This window comes from Sarcophilus harrisii, chromosome 6, assembly GCF_902635505.1.
Source record: "Sarcophilus harrisii chromosome 6, mSarHar1.11, whole genome shotgun sequence".
Taxonomy (NCBI): domain Eukaryota; kingdom Metazoa; phylum Chordata; class Mammalia; order Dasyuromorphia; family Dasyuridae; genus Sarcophilus; species Sarcophilus harrisii.
The window spans coordinates 240,727,827-240,739,884 of NC_045431.1; positions in this window are offsets into that span (position 1 = coordinate 240,727,827).

Genomic DNA, 12,058 nt, shown 5'->3' on the forward strand with positions numbered 1-12,058 from the left:
ATATCAGGGCCAAACTTGGCACCTCCCTCCCGACTCTGCTTTTGCAGCGTGGTCCGCCCTGCTTGGCCGGTCATTCTCCTGCAGTTGAGCCCCCTCCCAGATTTCATGTTGAGCTCCTCGGTCTCAAGACCCTCTACGGCATCTCAGAAGGGAGCGCAGGGGACCTCCGAGCTCTGCTGTGTCCTGATCACATCTGGATCGGCGACTCTTGCTGCGGGGACATCCAAGATGCCCGCTGGGGCTTTTCAATCCCCTGTGGTTCTTCCCTGCTGTCTCTGAACACAGAGTCCCGCAGGCTAGCCATCTCTGCCCAGCTGGGCCACGGCAGACTCGCTTGTCTTGGCTGGCGCTGACAGAGGCCCTCTTTTATGCTGCCCTGGACTCCAGGCTGACTGCGCAGTTCTGGAGGGTGGGGTAGTCACTGACTGTAGCTTCTCAGGGCATTTCTGGATCATTTGCAGCCTGATGTGATTTGGTTTTGCCGGAATAGGTCGGTTCAGATGGCCATGTGGCCAGAAGTCCGCCCCACACTCACTCCCACTCCCCCATTTTGTTAGGTTGATTACAATACTTCCCTCTGAGCATTTTACCTTCTAGATGAACTGACTTGTTTGCTGTGTTCCCTGCCTATGACATCCCACCTCCCATTTCAGAGTCCATGCTCGGAAGGCTGTTATCCCTCCTCTCTTCCTCCTGGAATCTCCAGCTCTTTTCAAAGTAGAGCTTAAAAAGTGCCACCTCCTCTAAGTGGCCTTCCTTGATTGCTCTAACTTGAGAGGTACTACTTTCCTCCATCACGGTGGATTTATTTTGTCTAGACTTTATATTTACTTCTTTGTCAACATCTCTTGTCCTCTTAGGAGAAACACAATTAAGCAAAAACAACTAACAAAATGACTTCTTTGCAAATCTAGCTCAGAACTGCGAATGCTGCTTCTTTTTTGATTAATTAATTTATTTTTAATACACACTGCTTTAGGAATCATGGTGGGAGAGAAAACTCAGAACAAAGGGGAAAAACCATGGGAGATTAAAAAAACAGAAAAATAAAAAAGAAAGAAAAAGAAATGAGCAGAGCCTGTGTTGATTTACATTCAGTCTCCTTAGATCTTTCTCTGCATACAGATGGCATTTTCTGTCCAGAGTCTATTGGGGTTGCCTTGGATCACGCTGAGAAGAACCAAACCTTTCATAGCTGATCATCGCACATTCTTGCTGTCCCTGTGTCCAATGTATTCCTGGTTCTGCTTGTTTCTCTCAGTATCAGTTTGTGTAAATTTTTCCAGGCCTTTCTACAATCAGCTTGTTCATCATTTTTATACAATAATATTCGATCACCTTCCTGTGCCACAGCTTGTTCAGCCGTCCCCAGTCGATGGGCATCCACTCATTTTCCAATTCTTTGCTACCACAAAAAGAGCTGCTGCAAACATTTTTGCACATGTGGGTCCTTTTCCCTCCTTTAATATTTCCTTGGAATACAGACCCACTAATGGCCCTGTCGGGTCACAGGATATTCACAGTTTTATAGCCCTTTGGGTATAGTTCCAGATTGTTCTTGAAATGGTTGGATCATTTCACAACTCCACCAATAATACATCAGGGTCCCAGTTTTCCCACACCCCCTTCAACATTTATCATCTTTTTCTGTCATCTGAGCCAGTCTGAGAGCTATGAGGTGGTACCTCAGAATCATTTTAATTTGCATTTCTCTAATCCATAGTGATTTAGAGCATTTTTTCATTTGTCTACAGACGGCTTTGATTTATCCATTCATATCCTTTGACCCAGTTTATCAACTGGGGGATGACTTGTATTCTTATAGATTTGACACAGTTCTTTATATATTTTAGAAATGAGACCTTTATCAGAAATACTGGCTGTAAAGATTTTTTTTTCCCAGCTTTGTACTTCCCTTTTCATTTTGGTTTGATTTCTGTTGGTTTCTGTTGGGCAAAATTCAAAGTTTGTCTATTTTGCCTTTTATAATGTTCTCTAGTTCTTTGGTCATAAATTCCTCTCTTCTCCAAAGGCTGTTATTCCTCCTCTCTTTTTCCTGGAATCTCCAGCTCTTTTCAACTCCTTTACCTGATCTGAGAAGTCAATTGTCTCTTGTAGCGCTGTGTTTGTTTACGGTCTTATTGCCATTTTGAATCTTGTTCTTCTGGTTCTGTTTTCTTTGTCCTGTATCAATTCATACGAGTCTCCCTTTGTGTCTTGGGATTTCTTATAATAACTACTATCACATATCCTAATTCATGCCTCTTGTGACTATTTATTAGCTATGTTTACCTAGACTGTCACAAAACACCCGGCAAAGTCTCATGCGATTGTTGGGGAAAAGATAGAGAGATGTGGGCTAGACAATAGTACAATGAGGTAGACTTGAATGAAGAGCTGTCATCCATGGTCCTTTGTCAGCTTGAGACCTTTCCGTGGCGTGACCTGAGCTGCCAGTAAAGTGGCAGCCTGAAGGTTATTCTTCCGAGGACTGCTTGAAGGACATGGGGACGGTTAGCCTGGAAAAGGTCAGATTTGAGAGAACATAATAGATGTGTCCTAGTACATCAAGGTTTTTCTATTAAATAGTGGTTAGATTTGTTCTAGTCAGCCCTAGAACTAGAATAGAATTGGGGGAGGACAAACCAGATGCAGACGTAGGTATGATACCTCGAAGTTCTAGACCCACCATCTCCATCCCATCATCTGTTCTAGACTGTCTATTTCTCTCCAGCCTTCTCTCTGTATCTCTCTTGCTGCTTCTTTGTTTATCTCAATTTATACTCAAACTGACAGGTCTGTGTCCCCCTGACTCCCCAGATTGGGGCCCACCATATCCACATCCTTCTGGTAACCACTCGAGCTTTTTCTAATAGCCCAAAGAAGTCACTCCTGTATGGGGAGCAAACATTCCTACTCTCATCACTGTAGCTCCTGACCCTCGTTTATATGCCATTAAAAGTATAAATGAATAAAGTATAGTTTTGTTATTTTTGTTATATTGGTACAGCCTATCCATGGACATTTAATATTTCTCCAGGTATGTAAGTTGCTTTTTATTTCTTTAAGAAGTACTTTGTAATTGAATCTCTACAAGTGCATTTGTGTATGTCCATTCTCAGATATTTTATGCATTTTTTGGTTATGTGATTGTTTCTTAAATATAAATCATTTAACTGTTAAGGCAAAATAATAATAATAATCAATCAAAATGGACACATACTTTCAGGTGTCTGGCAAGGAGTCCAATGAGTGGGGAAATCCAGGTTTCTGGTTGTACCCAGGATGACTTGCAACTCTAGATCATAGGTCTTGATATCTTGGATCCTCTGAGGCACAATCTGCACAGATAAAGCTATGTCTGTTTGCCCTTCCTTTTTGGTCATATGGGCAAAACCTTTCCTCTTCTGCTCCAAAGCATTGGTGAGCTCTTTTGCTTCACAGCTCCCCTTAACAGGGCTTTGAGAAAATGTTGTTGTGCTAGATGGGCTCCGAAGTCTCTTTGAGCTGCGAGATTCTGGGCTATAAACTATAGACTGGACTCTTTGTACCCAACGGGGATGATCACTCTACTTTCCTACCATAGGAATCTACCTTCTCCAGTCCCAGCTCTAGGTCCAACAGGACAAACAGGCCAGGGAAGTTAATCAATCAGCCATTTCACTCAGCAGTTCAGCCCCAAGGCCCAAATTTCCAAGTCTGGGAGGACAACAGAGGCAAGGCAAGGTATGGAAATACACGTGTAACAGGAATGCTATGTCATGAGGAAGAGGGGGGAAACCAGCCAGGACAGAACCGGGAGGAAGCTCGGCCATCGTCTCTCCTACTCCTTTTTGGCGAAGAAGAAACCGAGGTCCAGAGAGCTTCGATAACGGCCAGAGGCCCGGGAAGGAAGCAACAAATCTGGAATGGAGGCCGGCACGCTGAGCTAACTGCAAGGCAATGTTTTCACTACTCTCTTGTACTGTGTATGGTAGCACCCACATGCTCTTTGAGCAGCACCATGCCCTGGGCAAAAGGTCCTATGGATGGGCTTCAGGTAGAGGGGAAACCTGGATGCTGGTTTATCAGAGAGATAGAGAGAAATGGGAGGGGAGGGACAGAGAGAGACAGAGAAACAGAGACAGAGACAGAGAGACAGAAATGGGACAGGAAGGACAGAGACAGGGACAGAAACAGGGACAGAGAGACACAGAAAGACAAAGACAGAGAGAAAAAGGAGGAAGAGGAAGAGGAGAGAAAGAAGAAAGAAGGAGAGAAAGAAGAACAAGAAAAAGAAAAGGAGAGGAGAGGGAGGGAGAGAACAGAGGGAGTGGGAGAAGCGGGGAGACAGGGAGGGGGAGGGGGGCTGGCTAATTGCTGAAATGATCAGGGTCCACATCCCAGCTCCATCAGTGAATACTCAGGTGACCTTGGACATGTCCTTTGCTTTTGTGGGTCTGTGGCTTTCTGACCTGTACGGTGAGATCAGACTAGTGGAAATGTCCTTTTCAGATCTAATCTTAGAGTAGACCTGAGCCAGAGGCCCAAGAGAGGCTTGAAGGGGGGCTCCCAGGTTGGGCCTCCAGCCCCCGGATCTCGGGCTGTCCTGAGGAGTGGGGATCGGTCTGGGACCTGCCCGGCCCAGGAAGATGTTGGGGGCACCAGTACCCTACTGGCCCGACCTCCCCCATGGGGCACTTCCTCAGGCCTCTGCCCCTCCCCGGCTCCACCTGACTGTGCCTTGGCCCAAGATTAGCTGTATTTGTAACACTGCCAGCCCCGTGACTGAAGCCGGGTTTCTGAGCAGCTGACAAGAGTGGAAGGAGGGGAAAGGGGCCGGGGAATTGGGGGGGGGGTTGAGGTCAGAGCCCTGGGGCCTCCTGTTCAGCCTCCATCCACAGACAGAGGGAAGTCATCAGGGACCTGCCAGGGGCCGCACCGTGGAAGCAGACCATGAACCAGGGCCTTTCTTCTCTGCTCTCTATTCTCATCTCCAGCTCCAGCCTAGCCAAGTAATGAGAGCAGCCCTTGGCACATAGTAGGTGCCTCAGCTTCTTCCCGCTAAAAGTTTTCCTTGACCTATGTTGACTATACTAAGTGTAAGAGGATCTGGACAGAATAGAAACCCCTTGAGGACGGGGGCTGTTGTACCTCTAGCCTCCGGTACAGAAGCTGGCCCAGTTGGTCAAATGGAGCTGGATGGAGAACCGAACCCAGCCTTGCCTTCCCATGGGCCCCGGCGCCCCTGCTCATTAGTGTTTGGGGCAGCAGAGGCTCCGGCCGATGGACTCCTGGACTTAAATCCCTGTTCCACAACTCTAGGCCTGAGCGTTGGATCCCTCCCTTCTGTCCCTCAGGCGGAGCGGACTCTCAGCTGCTGCCTGGACCGACACAGGTCAAGTTTCCCCAGCTTTCCCACTCCCCACCCATTTTCTCCCAAGAAGCTTGTACCCGACCCTGGGGACATGATACATAAAATGAGCACGCACAGAAAACATTTATGGATAATAATTTCGTGTCGCCATGTTCGGTTAAGAGACCACATCCTGTGATTGTGAAAGGTTAAGAAGCGGGGATATGGAGAAGGAAGAATAGGGGAAAAAATCCGGGAGAATTGGGCAAAGCAAGAAAACTGGATCATTTCAGATGAGATTTCACATGTTTGGACAGAATTCTTGGCAGGGTCATTCCCCAGCCCAAGTCCGCCCTCAGACCCTTCCTCTCTGTGTGACCCGGGGCCATCTTGCCTCAGTTTCCTATCTATAAATGAGCCGGAGGAGGGAAAGGCGAAGCTCTCCAGCTTTGCCAAGAAAATCCCAAACGGGGCCGTGGAGAGTGAGCAACCACCAAAACCGCTCCCGTCCTTGGCCCAGCCGGGAGTCTCCAGACTCGCCCTGTTCCTTTGGCCACCATCGGCTTCTGGCTCCCCAGACAGGAAGCAGACTAGCCACTGTCATCCATTGGGTTTAGTGGGGATGGGGGCCTGGCCTTCCCCGCCAAGGGTTTTTCAAATGACTCAAGAGCAATTCCACGGCCCAGGGAACGGGCCAAGGGAGCCTCAGTGCTCTAGGAGGAGAAAGAAAAGTGGCCTTGTCTGCAGCCCCCTCACCCAGCCTGAGCTTCCTGGGCGAGCCGGAGCTCTTGGCCCAACAGAGAGCTGCTGAATGGCTGATGAATTGTGGGGAAAAAAGAAAAAAACCTTTTTCTCATCCCCTCATGACATGCATGTGAAAATCACACTGGGAGGCCCAGTTCGAACTCCAGCTTTCTCAGGTCTACCTGTGATCTTGAGCAAATGGCTCGGCCTTTCTGGGTCTCGCTTTGCTCCTCTGTAAAATGCCCCATAAAAGGCCTGGTCCAGAAGCGTATCTCAGGGGGAGCGGCCCCCTCCCCTTCCCGCTCACCTTGTGGAACCTAAGGTCAAACATTCAAGGAAAACCTGAATCCCCACTATTCTCAGCTCCTCTGTTCCCAGCAGCAGTGGGTGTGGCCCAAGAGCACCATCTCCCCAAGGAGACCGTGCAGGGGCCTCCTGGGAGTTGTGATGTTTGGCAAAGGGCCTCCCGAGGCTTGGCGACCTATTCCTTGGGGACGCTGAGGGAGTCTGTGTGGATCCCCGGCCTCGGGCTTCTCCCCTGTAAAATGAGTAAGAGACCCCCCCCAAAGGTCCTTAATGGAGGACCCCAGTACCAGCCCCTCCCTTTCCCAGGCCTGGTTCTGTCCAGCGCTGGGGGAGAAGCCCCTGACAAAGGCCAGATCCAGGAGACGGGGGTCCAGGGGGTCCCCTTCCTGCCCAGGCTGCCTGGGGCCCTCTAGAGGGGCAGGGGAGGGAAGCAGCCTCAGGCACCCCCAGCGCCATTTCTCCCTTCACCAGCAACAGGTGAGCTCAGCAAGTGCCTCACAGTCTGGTGACCTCCCAAGTCAGCCGGAGACCCCCCTCCGGCCGCCCTGAAGCTCACAGGAGCCTTTGTTCTCCCCTCCTCCTTCCACTGCCTTTTCCTCCTGCTTTCCAGAGGTTCCGAGCTAAAAAGCCTGCCAAGCCTCCCAGAGCTTGATCCACGTCAACAAGCACTGAAGTGCCTTCTTGTGCCGGGCACCGGCCAAACAAAGGACGCAAGACGCGCTCCCCTCCCTCCCCTGAGGGAAAGGCTTGCAGCCAGGGATCAAACCCAGCCTCGGGGATCAAACGGGCCTCGGGGATCAAACCGGGCCTCAGGGATCAAACCCGGCCTCGGGGATCAAACCGGGCCTCCGGGATCAAATGGGCCTCGGGGATCAAATGGGCCTCGGGGATCAAACGGGCCTCGGGGATCAAATGGGCCTCGGGGATCAAACCGGGCCTCAGGGATCAAACTGGGCCTCCGGGATCAAATGGGCCTCGGGGATCAAACGGGCCTCGGGGATCAAACCGGGCCTCAGGGATCAAACCCGGCCTCGGGGATCAAATCCGGCCTCGGGGATCAAATCCGGCCTGGGGATCAAACGGGCCTCGGGGATCAAACCGGGCCTCAGGGATCAAACCGGGCCTCAGGGATCAAACCGGGCCTCAGGGATCAAACTGGGCCTCCGGGATCAAATGGGCCTCGGGGATCAAACCGGGCCTCGGGGATCAAACCCGGCCTCGGGCATTTGGGGGGGGGGCAGCCTCGGGCTGTTCTCCTTTGGGTTTTTCTAGAGAAGGGAGAGGAAGGAAAAGTGGGAAATATCAGAGGAGATTTTGCAAGTTTGGACAATCTCAGAGAAAGATACGCGGGGAAAGTGAGGAGTTTCCAAGTAAGCCTGGAAAAAGGCCAGAGGCCCTTTTGTTCGGAGGTGAGAGTGGGGGAGGGAAGATAAGGGAGGGGGTGTTGGTGGGGTGGGGGTGGGGACAGACTCCGCCACAGTACGGGGGGCGGTACAATCCACATCGGAGCCCAGAGGCCGCCCAAGAACTGTTCTCTGAGGCCGCCTCCTCCAGCGCTGCTCCGGAGCCTCATTCCCCTCCTAATTCGGCCCCACAAACACGTGTCATGTCCTGCTTGGGGCTGGCGGGCCCAGCTTTCACTACCCCGGCCCCAGCGCCGCCCGTCCGGGGCGCATCCCCTGCTCTGCCCCCCCGGGGGTCGGAGGCGCGGCTCCTGAAGCCCGGGCAGCAAGATTCGGCTGGGGGGCGGGGGGGGGGGGGGGGGCGGGGGGGGGGGGGCGGTGCGGAGGGAAGGCCGGGTGGGAAGGGGGTTTGCACGAGGCCTTGGAGGTCCCTTCCCTCGGGCAGAACCTGGGGATGGGGCCCGGAATCTGGGAGGAAGCTCCCGGGCTCCGGGTCCGAGCCTTCCATTCTCACAGAGGATTCGAACTCCAGCCTCCCCGCTCGGCAGCGCGAGGGGAGGAAGCGGCCGCGGCGCGGCTGCCTGATCTCCCCCTTTGCCTGCGCCTCAGTTTCCCCGCCGGGAGAGCGCGGTAAAGGCCCCGCCCCCTGCCCAGACTGTCAGCCTCCCAAGCCGCGCGGCGGCCCCGCCCCCGCCGGGGCCCCGCCCCCGCCGATCCCCCCCTTTGGGCCGCTCCCTTCGGGCCGCCCCGCCGGGCCCTGTTATGGTTGCGGTTTTAAATGACACGTGCGGCTCAGATGAATGAACCCGAAGGTCCCACCCCCTCAATCAGCCAATCGCTGCGAACCTCATCCAGCCGCTTCCGCCTATCGCGGCGCCCGGGCCGGCGAAGACCGGGGGCTCGACAGCCCACGTGGGAGCTCCGGGCCAGAGGAAAGGGGCGGGCGCCGGGAGGAGGCGGGCCCGAGAAGCCGCGCTGGCCATTGGCTGGGCCTGCTCGGGACGCGGGGGGGAAAGGGGCGGCGCCGGTTTGGGGTGCGACTGACAGGCGGGCGCGGGGAGGGGCTGGCCTAGGGAGTGGTGAGTGACGGGGAGAGATGGCCAATGGAAAGAGGGGCCGGGCAGTGGCGCCCAATGGACATGGGCCGGGCGGGGCAGCAGCCGAAGCAAGTTCGGTTGCGCGGGGCTGCAGCGCAACTGTCAGTGGAGGCGGCGGCGGCGGTGGCGGCAGTGGCTGAGGGCGGCGGCGGCGGCGGAACCGGGCGAGGCTGGGTGAGTCCCGCGCCCTGCGCTTCCTCCTCCTCCCTTCTTCCCCCCCCCCCCCCCTCAGGGGAGCTGCGCGACGTTTTGGGTAACGCGCGGGGGGCGGGGCGGGGGTTTGAGGGCGGGCGGGGGCAGGGCGCCCCCCACGCAAGGTCAGGACCCCGGCCCTCCCCCCCCTGAGGACCCTCTGTTTGTATTCCCCTAATGGGCACCGGGGCCTCGCCCCGCCCCATCTGTACAGGTGGGGAAACTGAGTCCCGGAGGGACGCCTCAAGCCCCCTTTCTCCGTGACCCGGACGATCCGTTTCGACCTTGGGCCTTAGTTCGCCATTGAAGTGAAGGGAGGGGGCGGGGCCCCAGCGGCCCCTCCCAACCCCTTCTTCTGCCGGGGTCTCCCAGCCGGGAAGGGAAAGAGGCGCCTCCCCCAGTCCCGGATCCGTTAGCGAGGGAACTTGGGCTTTAGCTCCCCGGCCCAATTAATGGGCCCTGGTCCGGGGCGGCCCCTCCCCTCCCCCCCCCCCAGTACCTTTCTGCTGGGTTGCCAGGGCCCCCCCCAAAAATCAGCCCCCCCCCCGGGCCTCAGGGGGGGAGCACAGTGTGCAGTGATTATGCGCCTGCAGCATACGGACCGCCCCGGCCATCCCGGACCTTCCCTGTCCCTGGGCCTCAGAGCCCGCCTTAAGGGTGAAACAGGTGCTCTGCTGACCCCCCCCTCCCTCCGAGCCTGCCCAGGACCAGCCCCCCGGGGAGTCAGGCTCCCCCGGGAAGGGCTCTCCCCCGGGCACCTTGGCCTTTGCCCTCGCCGCGGGGAGGCCCCTCTCCCAGGGACAGCTCTGCCCCGGGGGTGGGGACTCCAGGGGCTCTGGATGGGGCCCAGCAGCTTGGGCTGGGCCAGGAGAGGGAGGCCGGCGGCCCATCCTCCCCCAAGAGATGGATGACCCCAGGAACGACTTGGAAGGAGGGAGCAGTCATGAGGCACCCACTGTGAGCCCCACTGAGGCAGCCTCTCAGCCCAGCCCCCAACAGGTGGCACCTCACTTGAGCCCAAGGGGCTGTTGTGACTTCAGGAGTGTCGGGGGCTGGGGGACAGAACTGCTGAATCCCCATTTTGCCGATGAGGGGAGCAGGTCAGCTGGTTTGGGCCCCGCCATGGCTGGGGGGAGGCCCTGGGCCTGAGGAGTCGGGTCCTGTTCCCGTCAGGTTTCTCTCACCCGCCTCCTCGCCCGCCTCCCTCAGACCCCTGGCTCCCATTGGGCCCTTAAGGGGTCAGGACAAAGCCCTGGGCCAGGCATTCGAGGCTCGCCTTCAGAGCCAAAGCTTCTCCCTCCCAAGGTGGCCCTGATCGCTACCTGCTGAAACCCTCCCCTCCTCCTCCCTCCCCTTGGCCCCTGCCGGGGGGCCGCCCCCAGGCCCTGCCCCCTTTACTCCGCACTCAGGGATCTTTCGCTCCTGGGACCCCCTGGGTCGGGCCCAGGGTTCCCGCCGGTTTCGTGACTCCGCCTGCCCGACCCAGGTGGGCCCCAGTTCCCTCAAAGGGACCCTTGGTCGCTACTCAAGCCCTCACCTCTCTCTGATTCTCCTTTACTGCGCTTTTCCAGTCTCCCCAGCTGAATGTCGGGTTGCTCCTTTCACCATCTCGACCCCATTCCATCCTAGCCACGGTCCCATTTCCCCACCCCCCCCTCCCCTGACCCCCCCCCGGCACACCCTGGCCAGAGTGGCTGTGGGATCCGCCCGCCCTTCCCCCATCGCCCCCAGGGGTCCCAGGAGGCCAGAAGGGAAGGAAGGAGTGGGGCGGGGGGGGGGCTCCCCAGCTGACCGTAGCTTCTGGAGGTGACCCGGGAGGCCTACGGGGCTCCCCAAGCTTCATTTCTCTGTATTTTGCTTTCATCGACGTGTGCCGTTGCTGGAACAGAATGTGAACTCCGAGGCCAGGTTTTGCTCTCCGGTCCCGTGCCTATAGAAGCGTGCCAGCAGAGAGTGGGCACTTGATGCTCGTGATCTGAACGAGAACAGTCCCGGCCTTTAGTAGCGTCACAGAGGTCATCTCGGCCCCAAAGTCCGGCTGATGAGGCAGTCCGGTCCCCCCTCCCCCCGCCCCAGACCTCAGCTCCTGCTCCGGGCCTTTGCAGGAGAAATTGGAATCGCCCCCTTTTTTTCTTTAGATAATATCTCAGAAAAACAGGCCCCCAGACCCCAAGGGCTGTTTCCTGTTACCCAAACTCGCAGGATTCTTTGGGTGTCTGAACAGGAGGGCTGAGGAGTGTCAGAAACAACAGCTTACCTTCGTGTAGCCTTTTAAAGGCGCAGCGGTCTTCCCATCCAGCTTCTCCGCTGAACCTCTCATGTCCTTCAAGGTGGATGATGGTTAAGGGTGAAACAGGTGCTCTGCTGACCACCCCCCTCCTCCCGAGCCTGCCCAGGACCAGCCCCCCGGGGAGTCAGGCTCCCCAGGGAAGGGCTCTCCCCCGGGCACCTTGGCCTTTGCCCTCTCCGCGGGGAGGCGTTCTCACCTCTGGTGTACAGATGGAAAAACTGAGGCCCAGAGTAAATGACTTGGTCAGTTAAAGGGCTTGATGATTTACAGATGAGGAAGCTGAGCCCCAAAATAAATAGCTTCCCTGTGGTTAGTCAAAGGGCTAAGAAATGGACAGAGAAGATTTGAACCCATTTTACAGATGAGGAAGCTGAGCCCCAAAGTAAATGACTTGGTTAGTCAAATGGCTGGGAAATGTACAGAGAACCCGTTTTACAGATGAGGAGGCTGAGGCCCAGAAAGGCCATTACTACTACAAAGGTAGTAACGACAGTGGTATTTCCATTGTCCCTCACTGCCTATTCTGACTCCCATTCTCTCCTCCCTGCCACGCTGGTGCCCTTTGGACCGGAAAGGGGCTGCTGGTTCCTGGCCCACCACTGACTCTGAGAGACAGGGCGTTTGGCTGGGCACCAGCTGGCACCAGGCTAGCTTCTTTTTCATTTGACCCATTTATTTCAAGCCTCCCACG